Here is a 22,895-nt window from a genome sequence, read left to right as displayed (position 1 = left end):
CCACGTCTGTACGTTAAGCATTTCAACCCATCAATCTGAAGTTGGGATGGAAAAACAAAAAAACAAATAGTACATATTTCTATACTGGAATATGGCGGGCGGTATTTTAACAGTGCCACATTTGTTACACTGTACGACTGCTAAACTGGAATTAGAGGATTTTCAAAAATACTGCCAGTGGTAGTGGATTGCTTAAAACCACCCATATTTTTAACGAGGCACAATTCCCATTATATTTCAGCAAATAGCAGGAAATACCCAGAAAACACGATCACATGCAATGTGACATTCTCGGTGAAAGGAATGACGGAAAACAGTGTTGAAGTTTAAGCAAAACGTTATTATTTCAAGTTGTTAGATGGTCAAGGTTGGCTTTCTGGGTATGTCCTGGAAAATGAGAGCGAATCTAACAGGTACTGATTTATTCAGTTGTCGTTCTCAGTTTGTTCTGACAGTCTGAACTCACTCGGCCAGCATGCAATAGTAATTCAATAAGCACTAGTCTTTCTTGGTTTGTTCTGGAAGTCTTTTGTTAATGTCTCAGGATACCACAAGTATTCAGTACTGATCTGTTATCACAAAGCTGAGCAGGAAATCATTGCGCTACAGGGATTTATTAGGGGAAATTACACGGTTGGGCCAAATTAAGAACAATTCAACATAAAATTCCACTGACAGAAGCAGAATGCATTTATCGTGCTTGGAATAGTTCAACTGTTTTGGTTTACAAATTCCCACTCTTGGTTCTCGCCCCCGTGCAGATGGTCAGTTCCTAGTCACTCACAGTCCTGAGGGCATTAATTGTCCCTTACTCTTCGGTCCTGTCTCCTTCATTCACCATCTCTGGTCCTGTGCTTCTCATCCTCATTCCAGAGAGTCCCCTAATACAGGGGCTCTGGGTCCAACTTGCAGCTGCAGTTTGTGCCTGGGAAAAGAAGAGATTGGGATAAGGAAGTACTCAACAAAACCCCAAATCTTCCACCAAGGGGCCGGCAGTCTGAAAGGCCATAGAGGCAGTACTTCAATTCTTTTGCAACTTCGCTGCCTCAGGGTCCTGGGCTACGCCCAACGCCCTGTTCTCTAATTTCTCATTGCTACCTCGACCTGTTCTCATAGCCAGAGGAACCTCTCTTGCCACTCCTATTTCCCCCTCCTCCACCTGTCTCTCCTTATCTATCACTGTAATACTCTGAGGCATCATCTTACCTCTGCTCTCCTTTGGGTCACCCTCTTCAGCGCTTAGGCAGGTCTTCCTCTGGGATTCTGTCTGCCTACTCTACTTAAGCTGTTACAAAAATAAAACTCCTGACCCATGTCTCCTTCATCCTCCACACAATGTTTTCTAATGCAGATTGGGAGAGTTTGAAATTCCTTACTGAGTTTAAATGACAGGTGTTAACCCCTTCCCACATTAGCTCTATTGTTTAATATTGTGGTTTCCTATTCAATGTTTACTAACATTCCAAAACACGTGGGCTCACTTGACTCTCATAACTTCACTAAAAATATCACGACTCACATTCTAATACTCCAACTGCATAATTGTGTTGCCTTTGTGTCTGTTTTTGCATGCTGTGGTTGTAACCATTCACTACAAATGTCCCACACACAGCATTTTTTTAGTATGCTGCGATTTTATTTTATTTGCTAAAGCAGAGACCTGCAAACAAGTGGCTAATGGATAGATTTACAGTTACAAGAGGAAACTATAATGAAAAGACTTTACAACTAAACAGTGCAACAAAAAAGCGACAACGAGGAAAGGGAACAATAATTGATCATGGAAAGTGTTCCTCTAAATATTTGTGCTGGTGCAGGAATTTCAGGCTTGTGAGTAAATACATTGTTAATAGCAAAGCGTTTTAGCTCCATTCTGCCTGCACACACACATTATCCAACATTATTATCTTCTTGGCTGAATAGGGCCTTGTGCTAAATTAAGGCCTAGTCCTTCTCAAATCAACACACTTCTCAAATCAACACACTTCATCATTGCATTAAGTTCACTTATAGTGAAATGTCTTCTCATAGAAATTCTTAGAGCATGTGTTTGCATTTTTCTCTGACAGTTCCTCAATTTGAGCATGTGATCAACTCGCCTCACACCATTAAATGTTCTGAATCATCAGTTCTAAATAGCCAGTCTCTCGTATATTTCTTCATTTACCTTCATGAGCATCAATGTGTCCTGAACCTTGAAAGTATTCATAATGCTTTTTCATTTAGGAATATATGTACAACATTTGGATCTGATTAAGTCACAAATGCCTCCTTTTGAGGCTTAGATATTGTCCACAGCCACACAGTTCTGCAGTACAATAGTGCACAAAGCTACTTGTTCATCAATTACCAATGAAAGTGATTATGATGTGTTGTCACTTTTTCTAGCAATAATTACAATTTAAGAACCATGGCATGCACTAGTTTGATTCCTTACTACTGGAATCAGATACCCTAATCTTCAGCAAATGTCTTCCATCCTTATTCTCTTTTATATCTAGGGCAGGCATTCATTTAGTAAACGACCTGAAAGAAGGTAGTACATAACTGATTTAACTAATTCCATCCCAAATTATTGGAGGCCAGCTGCAGACTGAAAGTTTACATCCAAAGTAGGTGCCGTATTACATTTCATAACCAGATTATGAGTAAAAATACCCTTTTCCAAAGGGTATTGAATATAGTCAAACAATTACTTTTTCTATCTATACAAAACAGATCAAAGTACAGCAATACACAATCATTAAAAGGAAATCACAAATGAAGCAGAAAGAAATTAATTCTAGAATAAAACTCTAAAAACCAGTCAATTAATGAAGAACCTCACGCACATACATTCACAATCTGGTAAGGTGGTAGATCAAATTGTAGTCATTACTCTCCATGTAACGCTCCCAAATACTAGCATGAATTGATGCATACAATTTTAACTTACCACATGCCCTGAATCTTTTATAATGCAAATCCCTCAAACTTTCACAATAAATCAGTAGATGCTCAGTAGTTTTCAAAACCTGCTCCCCACAGAGTCTAAAGCATTGATCATTACATGGTATTTTCAACCAAGCTCCACATTTCTCAAACGTACTACATGTTAAATTTAATTCTTTAGTATACCCATATAATGACATTTTCAGACTACGCATTGATGTAAAATGGACAAATTAGAACATCTGAATAGGACCTCATATATAGTCCGGTTGAGTACTTACTAGCAAGATCTACTACAGTTTGTTCACAGTTACATCATTTAGTGGTTTTTCGAGTAATGCTTTTACGTTGCACATATCTGATACTGCTGAGGTTCTCTGATATAGCAATTCTCTAAGCGAGTTGGAGATCAAAGATGTATCCCAATGTGGATCCTGCAAGCAGTGTGTCAGTGAAATATATCCCTGGACAATATCAAAAACCAGGGCACCACAAGGGTCTTGAGAGCACTTCCAATACAAATTCAATTGTCTAGTAAGCAAGATAGAATTTAATTTACATATGTTAAACTCTAAGTAAATATACTCGCTAGGTGTAGTCAAAGGCAAATTAAGAATAGTCTTAAAGACAACATTCTCAATATGATCTAGCACTTTTCCAAACTTAACAGCCCAAATCTCGGCTCCATCAGTGATGACAGATAAAATTTTGATTTGTAAATCCCAATAAGGGACCTGATAGCATAGCCCCCATGTCACAACGAGAATGCCTTTTGTGCTCCAACAAGTTGCCTCACTTTCAGTCTAATACTATATAACTGAGGACACCAGTTAAGCTTTAGACCAATAATTATGCATAAATACTTATATTCTAGTTCAGTTCCAGAGAAAAACAATTAAGGCACCATTTGAAAGGTTTATGGGCATTGTTAGAAGGAGGAAAGGCCATAAGGCCATAACCTTTGATTTGCCTGTATTACTCTTCAGCCCATTCAAACTAGCGAAAATACCAAGGGAGTCCAGCACCATCGGCAGCAACCACCAGTCCAACGGGAGCTTCGAGTAAATCGGACAAGCATTCAATTGATGGATTGAAATTAGAGGCGACGCTAGTATATGCCCTTTTTGGGAAAAGGCACTCAAGTACGGTGTTAAACAAGCTACTGTGAGGTGCAGTTGTATGCTATAAATCTTCACTAGCAGTGACTAGCGATGAGAGTAAACAATCGACTACTTGTATTTGTAAAGTAGAAGAAAAACTCTCATTACCAGTACCAACGCCCCCTGTCTCAGTAATAATATTGTTGGGCATAGTAGGAGCTTCAGGGTCATTAATTAGAGTAGAATTTCGAGTGAAATAGAAGAGGGGACAGCATTAAGCTGTTATCAAGCACAGAGCCAGCAATATTATGTGTATCAAAGTCTATAATTTCCACCTTTCTGAGCAACATTGGAGATATGATCCGAGTGTCCTCCCTGTCTTTGTTCATAAGGGGGGCAAGGAGGCACAACTGCTGTTTGCCCAGGGTTATCCTCAAGATTGTCAACATTGGGCAGGGCTACAATTATGGATACACGCAAACAAGGGGAATTGATGTCGTTCTCAGGGCAAAGCAGCTGGACAATTCCTTGTGTATTTTCACTCCCTAAACAAGCCAGGTTGGTTTTAATACGTATATGGACCCTGTGGGGACATCATAGTTGCTTGAATAACAAAGTTGATAAAGCACAGATGATCAAACACTTTGTGGATAAGTGGCAGCATTGGAATCGCTTTAAGTGAACAGCAGTACTCCAAATAACTGGGCCCAATAAAGGTGCCAAGGATATTAAACTACATAGAAAAGAACAGGAAGTCATCTATGCCACTAAAGGCCACATACAGTGCCTCAAAAAGGTAGTTGAGTGGCACAAATTAAAATAAGCAGAGACAGGATGCCCATGGAGTGTAGAGGTACCCCTTGAGGGGGTCATTCATATGAAGGCATACAGGAACTAGTCCATGAATGAACAAGACAAGTTAGTGCTTGCTGAGACCTTCGAAATTAACAATAAGAACAGTGAGTACGGTAATAGTATCTCTAGGACAATTGGGTGGCAAGTGTACAAGGGTGTATTCATAGTATGTGATCTAGTAGATTGCCCCACATTAAAGTATACTTTGGTGGCTGCCAAACTCGCCAATACTTAATAATGCGGGACATTCTACATGAAGACAGCCCTTCAATAATGGCGACTGAAAGACACAAATAGGACTTATTCCCTTTTCAGTATTTACCCGGCTTCATGTCTAGGTTGTCTAGAGACGTGGCGCAGGCACACACAGTGAGAACACTTTGTATTTAAGTATGGATAAATACGCTGTTACCCGTTGGAATCTACTGTGGAGGCTGCTGAACCCATCAATGCTCAGCATTGAGAGGCATCTCTCACTAGAGTTGCCCTTTAATAATAAAAACACTAAGACAAATAGGACCGTTTTCAGTGTTCATAGGGGGCATGCGTCTATATTTGTTTACAGATGCAGCGAAGGATGCTCAATTCAGAGTCGGGATGCACAGCAAGAGCACCCCGGCTTTGCGAGTCGCCACACGGTCCAGATCCGGAGCCGCAGGTGAGACCCCTACAAATGAGGGCAATATACAATTATCATTGGGGAGTGACAAGGTACTAATGTAGTACCACATTTTGCACCCTCACAGTCACAAGACTGTCATACACGCAAGGCAGGAATTATAACTAGTCTACTCCCTGGAACAAGATTAACGGACACAGGGACTCGCTGGAGATCTAAAACAGAATGCTAAGATTCAGGTGGGCACAGTGATATTAAAACAGTGACCGTTTAAAGTTAAAATAGTTGCTGTGTTTGTAATACAAGACTGGTGAAGTAATGTCCGATATTGGGGGTCATTCTGAGTTGGGCGGTAAGGGTTAACGGACACCGGTAAGGATGCCGGTGCAGGTAAACCCTTACCGCCTAATTCAGAGGTCCCTTAGCGGGAACCGCAAAGGACGTATGGTCAGACCACACATCCTTAGCGGTCCCGCTAAGGGACCAGGGCGCTAATTACGATACCGCAAATTGCGGTACCGTTATTAGCACCTTCCCCATTCCCATTGAGCCCCATGGGGCTCAAATGGGAATGGGGAATGGTTTACTGAATGGGGACGTACCGGGTCCTCCAGGGTCGGAATGACCCGGTAAGTCCCCATTCAGCCAGACCGGACCCAGACCCGGTAGTGGAGGCAGCCATGGTGCTAATAGCACCATGGCTACCTCCAATCTCGGAATGACCCCCATTGTCTGCCTCCTAGACATCTTCACTCAGATGAGCCAGGACTGACTAGGCAATTTGTGGCCTCATAATAATGTGCATGTTTGAATAAAGTGCATTAATGGTGACTACACTACAAAAATGACAAAAAAGGAAGAAGGGAGAAGGGGAGAGCAGGAAGGGCTTGATGCCATGCCTTTAAATACGGAAGAGGATAACTAGTTATATCCTTCCAGGACACGGAAGCTATTTTGGTACCATGAAAAAAAAAAGAAAGACGGCACAATAAGAGTGAAGCCAGAGAAGACTCCACACAGGTAATTCCTGTTTAGGTAGTCAATAATGGTGACTGCACACTAATGAGAAGTTATGTCAGCTGGTGTATTGAAAACCTATGTTTTTGGTGTTTGAGATACCTGATGGTTTTGGATCTTTCTCTCAGAGGAGGGACTGATGTAGAAAGGGTCACAATAAGGCCTGTGAAGCAAGCGGACATACTAGTTATGTTGTTCAGGAATAAGGCTTAATATTGTTTGAGATCTTTCAAGCTCCTGGAGAGTGTAGGGCATTGGAGATAGCCCAAATACATGAAACATGACATGCTGAGCTATTGGGCAGTGAATGGTTCATTACCTTAAATGTAAAAGATGTTTTAATGTAACCCCTAAGTAGGGAGGCAAAGAATAAAAACTAATATGTCTGGCATTGGATTGTATTAAGATGTACACTTTGATGGTGAGATCACACACATTGAGCACTTTGAGATTTAAATATTTTTGTAGAGTGCTTTAACTTTCATATTTTAATACGTTTGTATCAGAAACCGTGAGTAAAATATTTCAATATATGTTTTGAATGTATTCTCTCTTTTAGGAAAGAGCCAATCTTTATACTCCAACCTTTACGTAGTTTAAAGAGAGTGGTTTTAATACACGTCTCCAAATCAGGTGCCTAGCCGTTGGAGAGTGGCCTGAAAATAATAGGTAATTTTAGGGTTTATTACAGACGAGGCCTGCTTTTAATGGACAGTAGCTGGACCTTAATAATCTTCAAAGGACAGCTCCTGCGATGGGCTAAGTCATATTTACAGATTGGTTCAGGACAGTGCCAGATTACTCAATAGGCAAAATCGGCACTGGTCTATGGGCCCCAATCCTTTTAGGGGCCCCTCCAGTGCTTAATTTGTGCCGCCGGTGTTTGCCAGGGCTGGACACCGGCACTCTTTTATCTACACTTCTCAGTTGAGAACTAGGCCAAGCCAGCTGTCGCCACGCCGCAGCAGCAAGGCAGAGGCCTTGGTGTGCAGCGCCACGTTAGCATTCTTTTTTCCCCCTTCAAAATCATATCGGTCTCCCACCACCAGGTCCGTGAGGCTACACCCTCCTGACGACTTGCATTTCAGTTTTATTTTTAAGTTGCAAGCCCGGCAGGAGCAGGACTAGTAGTCATCAGAGGCCGAGCACGGCGCCGGCGGCCTCAAAAGGGAACCTGTTTTACAGTCCTCCCGGGGCCCTCCTCTCTGTGTTGGAGACGCTTGGCTTGCTTTAGGTAGGTTATAATAAATCCAATTGTCAAGAGAACTTCTGTCACTTTATAGCAACAGTAAATAACACAACCCTTCATCCACGGCTAAAATATCCCTTTCTTATATGGGGCAAGATCCTTTTTTGCCCTTGTCCTTTTGCCTAACTTTCACTATCTAGCACCTATATCTCCCTGTGCTCATCACAATAATATCTTTCACTGCCAAACTATATTTCAGTTGCAAAAATAGCCAAGATACTTAGAATTGTAATGACATGATCTGCCATTGTCCAGGCATTAATCAGCCAATAAACAATTATTATTTGATGGAAGGCCAGTGGATCGAATGGAAACTATGGATTCGGAGTGCAAGAGTCAAAAGGGTAAGTACGGGGTTGGACATAAATGCATTGCAGGCACCAATAAAAAAGTTGGCGACAATCGCAAATTGCAATTGGTATTTTTTGCAACAGGCTTTTTAAGCACAACACAAGGGGGTGCTTTCAATAAAATGTAATCCAAAGAGTGAATTTCGAAGCATACTTGGTTAGTAACATTGGGTAAAACTTGAGCTGTAACTCATCAAATTGGAGCACTTTATTTTTTTTTAAAACTGGCCCACGCTGAATAGATAATTTGCGAGGAGGGCCCTGAAATTTTGACTGCCAAATGGGCCTCCACAGTGTTTAATCCGGCACTGGTTCAGGAGCAGAAAAATTCACACCTTGGATTCGGTCATCCTGATCCAAGGTACGTGTCTTCAATATCTGGCTCCGTCAAGATAGCTTAAGAAGTCATCATCGGCCCCAGCACAACGATGATGGCGTGACAGCGATGCGCTTTGCACGTGGCACTGCCGCACCGCTAAAGCACTGCTTCAGCACTGCTTCAGTGCTGTCGGACGATTTAATTGAAGCACCAGCAGGTGTTTTAAAGGGATCAGAGTCCCAAAAGTCACCGCTAAGAATTCTGGTATACGGAGTGCAGGCACACAGAGCAATCCAAATATACTGCACAAAAGGTAAAGATCAGTGTAACGGTGCAGAAGAAGGACTCTGACACAAATGTGGCATGTTTGGGGCTAAATATTTTTATTAGGTAGATAAGCAAGAGAAAAGAAACTGTCTTTCCCTATTCCTAGGAGATGTTTCCCTGCCTCAACTAAAGATCTAAGGTGACTGTCATGATGTCTGTCAAAGTAAACGTGTCCACCGTAGTGTTCCGATTCTAGGAGAATGTCTCCCTTCTCCTGGGTTATGGTTCAAATCTCCATAACATGTTTCCTTGGTGAGCCAGAAGAATGTCGCCCTTCTGCTAGCAGTCAGTCCCAAACAGCCTGGGGGAATGATTCCCTTTCCCAGGTCACAAAGTTCCAAAGCAATATTTACTTTGTAGGCCAGGAGAATGCCTGGCTGCCCGGGGGAATGATTCCCTTCCCTAGGTCACAAAGTTCCAAAACAATATCAAACAATGTTCCTTTTTTGGTGGGCAGGAGAATGTCTCTCTTTTCCTGGCGTTTGGTCTAAGTCCCAAAAAGACCTGGGGGAATGACTCCTTCCCCAGGCCTGTTGGACCTTCCTCCTGGTCTACTTTACCCAGACAATGCCTCCCTGCTCCTGTTATGTGCAGAAGCAATCTCTTACAACCACGGGGAATGACTCCCTTCCCCTGGTCTTATCCTCATAATTCTTTCACACTTACAACACCCAGCTCTGAGTGTTATGAGGGTCTGCGACCCTGACTCCTTTCTTCTTCTTTAGTCTGCCCCACTTGGTCCACTTCCCTGCCAAGTACCCCCACGAGGAAGATGATTCGTATTTCTCTCTTGGTTTGGGTCCCCGACCCTTGTTTCTATTCTTCTTTGGTTTGGCCCACTTGGTTCACTTCCCTGCCAAGTACTGCCACGAGGAAGATGACTTGTATGACTCTCTTGATTTGGGTCCTAGACCCTTCCCTGGTAGCCAGTGGGCTTGTGTCTGCCAATGTAATGAGTGGTTCTCCCTCTAGGGTTTCACATATGCTGTGGGGGACTCTGACTCGTCCCTGCTAGTCGGTGTGGTTATTCCTGCCAACGGAGTGAGGTTTGTGGCACTCACAACTCTCGTACTTCTCCCCTGCCCAGTGTCAGCAGAAATATAATACCAATGCTGGTAATTGAAGCATTTTTTGGCCGTGGGGGCCTGATCTACCGCTAGGTCAGGCCTGGGGATAGATCCGTGGCCCCCACTGGCAAACTCGTGTTTTTCCAGTATGGAAAAAATGGCAGTGCCGGAATTACCAGCAATTATACCTGCATTTATGCCATACCAGGAAACTCGTAATGGGGCCCTTAGAGTCAAAGTAAAGATTGGAATCAGACAAAGGGGCAAGAGGAGGTAGGGTAGTGATGTGACTTAATAGTAGCAACAGCAGGCAGTTCAAATCGATCACAGTCCCAACAGTCACCACTAAGAATTCTGGTATATGGAGTGCAGGTACACAGAGAAATCTGAATATGCACCACAAAAGGTAAAGCCATTACCATTAACATTACTTTCAGCATTTATATAGTATTTGTAAATGCTCAGATTGATCAATTATAGCCATGAATGGTGTAGCAGAGAAGGCCATGCTTTTTGCAGGAGATGTTAATCTGATAGCAGCAGGTTTCTCATGAAGCTGATCAGGAGGAGGAAACTTTGCTAGGCCCGAAAAACCCCAATTGCAAATAATGACCAGAGCAACGTTTTGGGCTATAGGATCTGGAAAATGATCTAATTCACTACAGATATCACTGCAGTTGAAAGGAATGGACACCATAGGAAATCCAGAGTCAAAATTGTGAGGAAGGTGTGGTCATACCCAGCAATCACTATGATTGTGGATACATTCATACTGCAAGTTGGCAGACAGGGAGCTTTGTTTACCCTCGATCCAAGGATGTGCATTTTAGCCATGTGATTGCTGAACGGAAGTAACAAAAGCATAATTTAATGCAGACAACTCCCAATAAGTACAAAAGGCTTTCAGTTGAAAGCGAGGAGCAGTTAAATGTTTACACCCTCTTCATAGGATTTCATTGAGTTGATAGGCTGCATACAAGCCTAAGAGCAGAAAGTACAAGCATGATTACCAGAAACATACCATTAGACTGTGCCGAACCAGAAGCAGGAACATGAACTGGAACACTGATTTGCATATGCCGCCATCTTTGGTACATTCCAAACCTGCACAGAGAAAGTGGGTGGAGCTTAGCCCCTTTTTCAAGATTTTGCCTCGCACATACACACCCCGGGTAGGGAAGAGAGGTACGAATTGGCCTGGAAAGGTGGCCAAACTTCACAGGTGGGGGAGAATTTAAGCAGGGGACAGGAAACAGAAAGTGTGGGTTTATCGGGTGAGGTCAAAGGTGGAGGACGACCAAGAGACCAGCAGGAGGAGGGAGGGAGTGGTGTCTTGTTGAAGAGGTTCATGGAGCAGGTGAGGTATTGGCTTACGAGTAGAAGAGGTTCTGCAAGGTGAGTTTGTATGTTTCTTTGACCTGTGAGTAGAGAGATTGAAGTAAGGAGCGAATGTGAATTGAATGATACTATGTGAAAGAACAGTATTTGAGTAGTTGATGGAAGGAGAGTAGTAGTGGGAGGAGAAGAGTAGTAGTGGGAGGAGAAGAGTAGTGGTAGGAGGAGGAGTGTAGTAGTGGCGGAAAGGAGTGGTGAAGTGGAGTGGTAGGAAAGGTAACATGAAGGAATGGAGGCAAGATCAGGAGGTTTGAAACATTGAAGTGCTAGAAAAAAGGAGGTAGAAGTGACCTGGAAGTGGTCATAGTAGAAAGTGAGAGGTAAGAGTGGACATGCAAGGATAGCGTTTTTGCACCAAGTGTAAGTATAATGCACTATCCCATTCACTGTAGAACACTAACCTTTGGCTAGATTAGGGAGGGTTAGGAAACTCCTGAAGGAGCTCAGATAGTCAGCATTTAAGGAATCATCCGTTGCATAAGACCAAAGGGGTAAGAGCTCAATAGCGCTAACCAGTGGTTACAACGCCTGGTTTAGGAAGGAGGGTCATAACAAAACAAAAGCGAGAGGAACAACCCCACGCCCCACATAGAAAATGAAAACCCCTGAACTGTTTAAAAAACTTGTAGTGATTTCTCTGCAATCTGTGGCACAGAATATCCCAAACATTAATCGCAGACAGAGAGACCGATCACCCAAAAGAGCGGGGAGAACACACCGCCACGGACCCAGCTGAAAAGAAAAAGACAAATGGTAAATACTTAGTGAGAGCAAAGACCACCACAAGAAAAACCTCACAAAAGCAGAAAGTACCTGGGACACCCACTACCCTTGTAATTGAAAAGAACAAGAATGGAATTTCCCCTGTAAGTGTAGAAATGATATTAGATTCTATTTTGATGGTCTCAAATAGGATATAATAAAGAAGAGTTAAGGAGGTCTTACCAGAACAGGAATTGAAATAACCTAATCAATCTAGGCTAGAAAACAACGGAAATACAAAACAATAAACAGGAAGGTTAGTAGGGATGCTATACCCGGGCGGCACGAGGAGCGCACTAGATACGGGTAGGTGCACTTCTCAGCAAGGCGTCCCTGTGTGCACTTTTCAGAAATGAGTCCTTGTGTACAATCAGCAAAGCGTCCTTGCGTACACTTCAGTAAATAAATCCAAAACAACGGAATGGAGTCGGAATCCACAAAAAGGAACTTGAACTGAAGAAGGGTACAGTTCACAGTATTGCAGGAGGCTACACAAATAAGGTAGACATGTTTCAGTAGCTCAAATGTTCCAAATAGAAATTGTAACAGGAAGAACTCACCCTCGATTTTGAGGCGTTGAAGCTGAGAACTTGGAGTCAGCTGGGAAGGTGAGGAAAACCAGGTGAAGATGGTGGTTGGGTAATTCAGGACAGAAGGTTCTGTACGGGAAGAACAGCGAAAGGCAATCCAGTGGACAGGCAGCAAGGTCTGGTACACAGGCGGGCTAAAGACAGTACAGAATCAGGATGCAAGCAAACCGTAGGGCAGGCAAAGGTCCGGTAGACGGGTAGGCAGAAGAATTGAGAAATCTCAAGGCAGTCCGTAAATGGAAAACAGGAACTGGTTCACGGGAAGGCAATGATTAGGAAAGGCACAGAAGACGAAACTTCGGATGCCGGTTGCAACGTTAATCAGAAGCAGCGTCCTTCCCGCTGCAGTGCCTAATATTACCTAGGAGGCGGAGCGCCGTAAGCCCGTCAGAGCTCACGCTCCGCATAGTCGGAACTACACGCAAAATGTAGGTTTCCTGGGAGTTGTAGGCAAAGGCTGGGTTGTTGATACTTTTGATGTTGTTGACCCCAATCTCCAGGGTAACCGCCACCGAGAGATGTAAGGGGCTGAGAAACGTCGGATACTGTGGCGAAGCGTCACGACTTTGGTAGGTGCCTTGAAAGTGGTCTGTTTCGCCTGGCGTGATGAGGAGGCGAGCGGGTCATTCAGAGCCCGATGTGTGACAGCATCCACCCCCAAAGGCAGCGCCAACCCATTGCGGGCATGAAAGCGGCGCAGAAGCACAGGAGATCGGATGTTCCCCAACGGTTCCCAGGATCTATCCTCCGGGCCGTACCCCTTCCAATCAACAAGGTAGAACGGACGACCCCTGCGCAGCTGGAAATCCAGGATATCCGCCACCTCGTATTCGACATCCCCCACCACCCTGATCGGGGGAGGACGAGCAGGCAAACAAGCAGAAGGCGGGCAAGGCTTTACCAGGGAAACATGAAAAACTGGATGCACTTTCCAAGATGAAGGCAGAGAAAGCCGCACAGCAACCGGACTAATCACCTCAGTGATGGCATACGGATCCACGAACTTGGGAAGGAGTAAGCGCTTTCCAGGGATCTTCAGTATGCGAGTAGACAACCAAACTTTTGCACCTAATTTATAACTGGGAGCAGGAATCCTATGCTGATCCGCATACTTTTTTGCTTTAACCTGAGCTTGGAGGAGATGTTCCAGAACAGATTTGCAAACAGATTTGAGATCCCGAATACAAGCTTCTGCAGCCGGGTTGTCAATGGGAAGCGTAGGATCCAGGGGCAAAGACCGAGGATAGTAGCCATACTAAGCGAAGAAAGGAGAAACACCAGAAGCCGAATGTCACGAGTTGTTATAGGCGAATTCAGCGGCTGGCAACATCGCCAACCAAGATGACTGGAAATGAAGACAGAGACAACGCAGGTATTGTTTAAGAGTTGCATTGACCCTCTCGGTTTGCCCATCCGTCTGCGGATGATAAGCAGAACTGAACCTGTCATCAACACCAAGAGACGATGTCAACGCCCTCAAGAAACGGGACGTAAACTGAGGGCCGCGGTCCGAAACCACAATGGAAGGGAGCCCAAAGAATCGGAAAACATGCTTTAGAAACATGGAGGCCAATATAGGTGCAGAAGGCAGACCGGAACACGGGATGAACAGTGCCATCTTAGTGAAAAAATCGATGACAAACCAAATAGTATCAAAGCCATCCACAGAGGGCAGATCGACTATAAAATCCATAGAGACCATATACCATGGTTTATGTGGTACCGGAAGAGGCTGCAACAAACCCACAGGTTTAGATCTAGAGATTTTAGACTGAGAGCATACAGAACAGGAGGCCAAATAATCAATTAAGTCGCTGGACATAGAAGGCCACCAAGCCCAACGGCGCAAAGAGTCAAGGGTTCTCTGTTGTCCCGGGTGAGCCGCCATCAGTGAATCATGAGACCAAGCAAGTGCGCGTAAACGTGCATCACCAGGAGGTAGAAACATTCTGCCCTGGATGTAGGGCAAACCCTGCACTATATTGAGGTTGAGAGCCTCACAATCCCTTGCATGCGAGGAAACCCAATCAGATATCAGGGAGTGTAGTGGAGGCTGAGGGGTGCACCCACAGACCACTCTACAGGGTAGCAAGAGAGAGTGGTCGTTAGTTTTACCACCGGGATTGGAAGACAAACGTGACAAGGTGTCAGCACAAGTATTGAACCGGGCTGGCCGATAAGTAATGGTGAAATTAAATTGTGAAAAGAATAGATGCCAGCGAGCCTGTCTAGCAGTAAGACATTTCATGTATTTGAACGCAAGGAGACTCCGATGATCTGAAAAGACCGTGACAGGATGACGAGCACCCAGCAAATGATGTCTCCATTCAGAAAAGGCGTCCTTGATGGCCAACAACTCTCTTTCCGTGATGGGGTAATTTTGTTCATACTGAGTCAATTTCCGTGAATGAAAAGCAACCGGATGGATCTCTCCCGAATCGGGACAGCGCTGGGATAGTACTGCCCCTATGGCGGAGCCTGAGGCATCGGCCTCCACTAGGTATGGTAAGAGCGGATTAGGATGTTGCAGTACTGGAGCAGTCAAGAAGGTGGCTTTCAGAGCTTCAAAGGACTGTTGCGCCTCCGGACTCTATTGAAATGCCCGTTTAGAGCTGGTCAATGCTGTCAGAGGAGCTGAAATGGATGAAAACGAGTGAATGAAGCATCTGTAAAAGTTTGAAAACCCCAAAAAGGATTGTAAAGCCTTGATAGTAGTAGGCACAGGCCAGTCAAGAACAGCTCTAACTTTAGAACGGCTCATTCTAATTCCGTGATTAGTAAGGTTGTACCCCAAGAACTCCACTTCAGTAGAATTGAACACGCATTTTTCTGCTTTAACAAATAAATGATTGTTTCGTAGTCTCTGAAGCACGAAGCGAACATGGTCAATGTGTTCTTCCATGGAAGAGGAGTATAGCAAAATGTCGTCTAAGTAGACAATGACAAATTGATCCAGACAGTCATGAAAAATATCATTCATGAATGCCTGGAACGTAGCAGGCGCATTACACAGCCCAAAGGGCATCACCAGGTACTCAAACAGTCCATATTGGGTCTTAAAGGCTGTCTTCCACTCATCCCCCTCTCGTATTCGAACAAGATTATATGCACCTCGAAGGTCCAGTTTAGTGAAAACTACCGAAGAACCAAACTGATCAAAAAGAACAGATATCAGCGGAAGAGGGTATTGATTCTTTACAGTTATAGCGTTCAAGGCTCTGTATAACTAAGGTGAAGTACTGCAGGAGGCTACACAAATAAGGTAGCCATGCTTCAGTAGCTCAAATGTTCCAAATAGAAATTGTAACAGGAAGAACTCACCCTCGATTTTGAGAGGTTAAAGCTGAGAATTTGGAGTCAGCTGGGAAGGTGAGGAAAACCAGGTGAAGGCGGTGGTTGGGTAATTCAGGACAGAAGTTTCTGTACGGGAAGAACAGCGAAAGGCAATCCAGTTGACAGGCAGCGAGGTCTGGTACACAGGCGGGCTAAAGACAGTACAGAATCAGGATGCAAGCAAACCGTAGGGCAGGCAAAGGTCATGTACACGGGTAGGCAGAAGAATTGAGAAATCTCAAGGCAGTCCGTAAATGGAAAATAGGAACTGGTACACGGGAAGGCAATGATTTGGAAAGGCACAGAAGACGAAATTTCGGATGCCGGTTGCAACGTTAATCAGAAGCAGCGTCCTTCTCGCTGCAGTGCCTAATATTACCCAGGAGGCGGAGCGCCGTAAACCCGTCAGAGCTCAAGTTCCGCATAGTCGGAACTACACGCAAAATGTAGGTTTCCTGGGAGTTGTAGGCAAAGGCTGGGTTGTTGATACTTTTGATGTTGTTGACCCCAATCTCCAGGGTAACCGCCACCGAGAGAAGTAAGGGGCTGAGAAACGTTGGATACTGTGGCGAAGCATCACGACTTTGGTAGGTGCCTTGAAAGTGGTCTGTTTCGCCTGGCGTGATGAGGAGGCGAGCGGGTCATTCAGACCCCGATGTGTGACATTATGTAATAGAGAGGAAGATAGACGTATCTGGTGCAGAAAAGCTCCTAACAACTTACCTTCTATTTCTCATACTCTCATTCACTTCAAAAGCTATTATGTTATACGTCAGTGTGGTTATTCTATTATCTGATACGGTCAGTAATACATTCTCAAGAGGCAGACAAACAGGCCTCACCGTCAATTGCAAGAACAAAAATACTTACAACAAATGAAGACTAAAGAGAGCAGCGTTCTATTGATGCTCTACCTTTCATGCCTTACCTGTCAATCCGCCTCTTCGGCTTGAGTTTCAGACCCTCCGTGGTCTGCTTCTTGTTAGCACGGCAAATTCAAGATGGCGGCGGGAACGGACGAATGTCATTCCAAAATGGCAGCTCTTTTGTTTCCAGTTTTGTGGGTGTAAACGCTGGTATAGAGGCCGGCTCTTGAACGGCTCTTGAAAGCATCTTTTTGTGTTCTGAGATTCCGTTGTTCCTTATTCCTGTTTATTGCCTCATTCTTCTTACTGTTTCCTGCCTTCTGGATTCCTCTTGTTCCCTACTGCCTACCATTGGTTCAGCCTGGCTGCCTGGTATTTAGGCTGTTGGTTTTTTCTTCCTGCTGCTTGCTGCCGTCATTCCTTGGCCTCCTTATCCACCAAAACATCCTTCTGCTTAGTGTACTCTCCTATTCCTGTGACTATCATTACTGCCTTTCATCATTCTTCATGAGTATTGCTGTGGAGATTATTCATCTTGGATTACAGAGGGTTTATTCCCATTGCGTCTTTCCCTCGCTTACTGGTTGCTGTCCTCGGGGTTCACCAACCAGGTCGGTATTATATCGTGCGAAGGTGGCTTCGTCGGACGGTAGACTGCATTTCACCCAAAAAAAACAAAGGCGTCAGAGGTAAGGACTGCTGTTGACACTAGCTCTGCCTCTTTAGCATCTTAGAGTGGTGGTGAGACTGCTCTGTCAACTGAAACTGATAATGAAGCCTGCGATGAAAGCGTAGCATGATCCTGGCCAGACAATGAATCTGTTGCATTCAATGTAGCAGGATTGCATACAGGAGCACATTCACATGAGGATTGTTCTGATGATGCAATTAATCCAGAAGGGAGCGAAGATGAGGTCTTCGTAGACAACCTAGTCTGTTCTGATGTTTAGCTGGAGGCTGCACCTTCCAACAGGTGGTGGCATGGACCCATGCTCTATACCCCTCTCATTTTATAGCTGTCTGTGTTGTGAGAAAGACTTGATGAGGTCCACTCAACCTTGGCTGAAGTGCTAAATTTCTGTGGTTCACAGGCAGGCAACCCAATCTCCTGGTTAGAGGGTGTGACAGGGTCCGGCAGCAGGTTCCAACAGACCTTCATTTCCCTACAATCAGGTAGCCTTTCCAAGAGACTTGTGATAGTTCAAAACAGCCTCAGTTGCAGCCATGGGCCGTCTGGTTAGAATTTCATGGGTTGACAGTCCATTTTTCTGGTTGAGTTTATTGCAGATATAAAGCAGAACTAATGGTAGGCTCAGGTCACTTGGAACCAGTCTCTTGAAAAGATTTGGATAACCTGTTTTTTGTATTAATGTTTCTTCATTCTACAATGCTGTTGGATTGCAGCTGATAAGAAAATGCTAGGAAATATTTAGAGCTTTGCAAATATCTCTAAACCATTGGCCAATAAAGTGTGTCCCTCTGTCACTGTCTATAATTGCAGGCAGGCCAAATGAAGGAATAAACTCTGCAAGAATGTTGTTTGCGACTGTGACAATTGTCATGACTGTACCACTACAACACCAAGTGCCTCCCATTGTTGACTAATTGTGACTCGAAATTCATCAACATAAACTGCCCCAGACAATACTTATTCATATTTCTGTCGTTATTTTCCCTTTGCAACACTTTGATAGTACCCTATTTCATTTCACAAACTCCATGGGGGTCATTCCGAGTGAGGCGGTAAGGGGTTAACGGCGCCGGTAAAGGTGCCGGAGCCGTCAACCCCTTACCGCCTCATTACGAGTCTGCTCGTGGGACCCGCTCAGGATGCCTGGTTTTACCAGGCGCCCTTAGCGGGTCCCGCGAGCAGTCCAGGGTGCTAATAATGGGCCGTTATTAACGGGCCCATTGTTAGCACCCTCCCCATTCCCATTGAGCCCTATGGGGGCTTGAATGGGAATGGGGATGTACCGGGTCCGGGTCACTTGAATGAGGAATTAACGGGCCCTCCAAGGTTGGAATGGCCCGGTAAGTCCTCATTTAAGGAACCCGGACCCGGTACCCAGTAAGGGGGTAGCCATGCCGCTAATAGCAGCATGGTTGCCCCCTACCTCGTAATGAACCCCCATATCCAAAATGAACCTTTAACAGTTTTCATTATCTGGCTTTTCCTATACAGCAGTCTTAGAACTACAATCCCCAGACGCTGTAGAGATAAGTGCTGCTTTCACCTTCCCAGGTCCAGTGAGGGGGGAGATTACCTTCAGGTGTGGTACTCCAGGTGATGCTAATAAGCTGGCTTCAGCACAGGATGGGTCAGCTTTTTAGCAGCTGCCTGCAGAAGCACAGGACTCTTGCATTGAGCTCACTGCCAGCCCCTTGGATTTTTGCTGTGTCCTGTTGCTGCTGTTTTCAGAACCTGCTCCAGTTCAAGTGCCCTATGCCCCTTGCCCTGCTACTCAGCCTGCACTACCCTGCATTCTGCCCTGTGCTCCCTGCCTTCCAGCCCTGCTCCTCTGCTTACCACCTTCTGTTTCCTGTCTCAGACCTTTGCTCTCTACCAACAGTTCTCTTGTTCCCTGCCTGCAGTTCCTTGCTCTATGCCAGTTGTCCGTGTTACCTGCCTGTAGCTTCCTTGATTCCAGTCCTTAGTTCCCTTGTTACTTGGCGTCAGTTCTGCCCTTGTTATTTCAGTACAGTTTCAGTTCCTGGTATTCCTTGATTCCTGTTTGCAGTTCAGTGCTAGTAATTCTATACCAAAGTTTCTGTACAGAGATTCCCTGGTCCTTATCTCTAGTTCGGTGCTCATCCATGAATCCTGTTTTTTTGTTTCCAGTTTGCCTTTACAGTGCAAAGTACCACTGTGCTTAGTTTCCAGTCTTCTTCCTTGCTCTTGCTTCCTATTCAGTGTCCTAAGTCTTGCTCTCTTTGACTTCTTGTTTTTCCCTGGATATTTCTGTTAGTGTTTTTGTACTCACTTGTAGTTTTGTAATTACTTTATACACAGTTTGGCTGCTGGGTTTCACAACAAGCAACATCTGTTCATTTCCTTTGTTGTATCTCAGTACTGTCCCTTCTGCCATATTTGATAACAGTGGACTGGTTCCTGTTTCGGGGGTAGTCACTGTTCAGTTCCTGCTGGACCCAACACAGAAACGACTCCTGCTGCTCCTTCCCTTGAGCAATCGGAGTGGGGAACTGTAATAGTAACCAGCTCAGAAGCCTAGAATTTCTCCTGATCTTGTGGGAAGACCTTCCCTTATTCTGTGCACACACCCCAAGTGGGAACCTAATGTTTGTTTTACTTGTATTCTCTTCCCCTTTCTGTTCACTGACTTTGTTGTCCATCTATAGTTATTGCCTATCCTTCCTTATCTACAGAACTCCTTACACTCCTGTCTATTGCGCACTGTTGTCCCCTAGGTTGTGGGGGCACCTGTCTGTCCTTAAGCCCCTGACAACGGTTAGAATTTGGGCAAAGGTAGGCTTCCAACCAACCCAGAAAACGAATATACCACCATGAGACAGTGTTCATAGGACAAAGAAAGCTGAATGAAATCAACTTGTATGTTGAGGAAAGGGCCTTCTAGATCAGGATGTCCTGACGGTAAAGGACCCCTTTTTAAGAGTTTGGTGTTAAGGGCACAAAGTAGCGGTAACATGATTACGACCACTTTGACCACTCCACTGAATTAAGGGTTATTGAAAATAGGTGGTAATTTGACCGGAGGAATTAGTGCTGGCAGAAATGCCAATGAGATCCTGCGATGATTCCGCTGTGGCAAATTCTGCAGAAGGAATAAATACTGTGAACTAAAATGCTATATACACCATATCCCAAGACGAAATACTGATGAAATACCACTGAAAATATGCGCTAATTCCACCAAAAAACCACAAAACCCAAAAGGTCGAGGTCAGTCCATCCAGATGATGGCAATGAAGCCACGGGTGTACCTAATTGTCCCTGAAATGGTATGTAAGACCCACATCTTCCCCAAACACACTTCCTAACACAACACAGCCTCCAGCCCTAGCAAACCTCAAGCTCCAGAACCTCCTGCTGTACATTGACCCGCAGAGGCATTCGCTGTAGAGTCACAAGATACAACCTGCACAAAGGTGGCGGAGAGGCCTTATATGGAGAGCACCCATTCCTCTGATCAGGCCATCACTCTGGGCACTATCTGATGGCCAGTTATTATGTTAACGGCGAGATCGTAGCTGAGCAACTAAGCCTGATACAGGCAGATCTAAAATCAACAATTTACATAAGAACACCCATCCCACTACTGCTGAAGCTTATGTCAGTGCTGCACTTTTTCACCACATGCATTTTCCAACACAGTGTTGGCATGCAGCAGGGCATGTTGCAGCCAACGTTTTCAACAATGCTTTCTCAGACGCTGACACACTCATGCAGCATGCACACCAGGACATCTTCCTGCCCAGCACTGCTGCAGAGGTGAATGCGACAAAGGGACAATTCTATGCAGCCGCCCCTTCCTGACAGTCATTGCAGCTCTGGAGTGTACCCATGTCGCATTGATCGCATCGGTGGTTTAATCTGCAGACTGCGCTCACCTGAACATCTTCGTGCAATTGTTTATTGTTGAGACGTCGGTTTGCAAATCGCGATTGCTGTCTCTGTTCACCTGCATCTGAATACCTTACCCTACCCTAATGGTGGTGTACCAGCATGGTGCTATATAAAGGAATGACACCGGAGCCAAAGATGGAGTGACTGATGAGCCGGAAGTGGCTCATGTCTTTTATTAAGTCGGTCACCTGGCTACTGCCACGTGTCCCATTACAAACATCCTGGGAGCTACCATGTTCCCAGGAGGGGTGCCATGCAACACTGGGTAGACCAAATAGTGAGGGTGGGAATGAGCGAGCGGCCCCGGGAATCCCTCTTATAACGCCTCAAGCAACCGAGAGCGGTAGACTTTTTTTGGCCTTGAGTGCCCCTGCCTCCACAATTCCTGGCACAGTTGTGACTTTGTAATTCATATTGAAAAAAAGAGAGCGAGCTGTGAGTTGATGATAAAGCTTGAAAGCATTTATTGAAACTGTTGCATGGTGGTGAAATGAGAAGCTGCAGCCCCGCCCATAACCTTGCCATCCAGAAGAGAGGATGGAGAAGCGAGAAACAGGAAGTTGTATGTGTCGCCGAAACCGATCGTTTGCAGTGTTTTAGAAAACTGGAGTAACAGTGTGGAACACCGACAGTTGAAATGGCTTACTCATTTTATGCTACAGACCAGAATTGGAGTTCAGAAACTGTACCAGGAATGATGATTTGCCCAGGGGGGTGTGAGGGACTGTACATACTACCTGACATAGAAGCATTTCATATTTTAAATATGCATTCCATTTATATGATGTGATATAATATGGCATTTATAACGCTCCTATGCACAAGTGTTTCAAGGCGCGACATAACGCTTCTATGCACAAGTGTTTCAAGGCGCGACGAGGCAAGGGAGGGGGAACAGAGGGAAGACAGAGATAACGATCTTACTAGGCCAGGTGACTGAGATTGCACAAGTGCAGGGGAGGGGCAAAGGGGAAGGGGGCAGTGCAGTACATGGGATCAACAGTGAAAATAAATAAAAAATAAAAACCAATAAATAAAAAGTGCGGCCAGCTGGCACATATATCATCAAACACAGTGACTGATTAGGTTTCGTTTGTTTATTATCTTCTCTTGTATATTTAGTTTCACATGTATGGTACATGTGTATTGATAACATTTATCAAAGTTTGCAATAAATGAAATCTGAGGATCTGTGGGAACAAAACGTGCAGATACTGTTTTTCCGAAAGCACAAGAAAAAGAGTGTTTGCATTTTTTTATGTGGTGCCATTTGGCTGAGCATTCTATGGTTACACAAGGGCCAAAGATGGCATGAAAAAGAATAATCCATAACGTGTACAATTATTATGTATGATTTCAGCTATTTCCTCCTAAATTGTCAATTCCTTTATAAAGTAGCTTCATCACCTTTGTTACTAGATCCAAAGGGATCTTTCAGCCCAACGCAGCCACCCTACCAGGATCCCATGACCAAAGCTCTAGGTTCTTTGGAGTTGGTCTTTGCACGTGCTC

The 22,895-nt window shown here is 44.6% G+C and overlaps 1 protein-coding gene across 3 annotated transcripts in view; it reads left to right on the top strand.

The window, feature by feature from the left end:
• The window catches only part of PIK3AP1 (phosphoinositide-3-kinase adaptor protein 1), a 1,287,206-nt gene that overhangs the window by 446,213 nt on the left and 818,098 nt on the right, over positions 1-22,895 (top strand). The gene's annotated exons all lie outside the window — the stretch shown is intronic.

The sequence above is a fragment of the Ambystoma mexicanum genome, chromosome 8, assembly GCF_040938575.1.
Source record: "Ambystoma mexicanum isolate Mex_15411 chromosome 8, UKY_AmexF1_1, whole genome shotgun sequence".
Classification (NCBI taxonomy): domain Eukaryota; kingdom Metazoa; phylum Chordata; class Amphibia; order Caudata; family Ambystomatidae; genus Ambystoma; species Ambystoma mexicanum.
The sequence above is the reverse complement of the archived record's forward strand: the minus strand, read 5'-3'. Positions and strand labels throughout refer to the sequence as shown.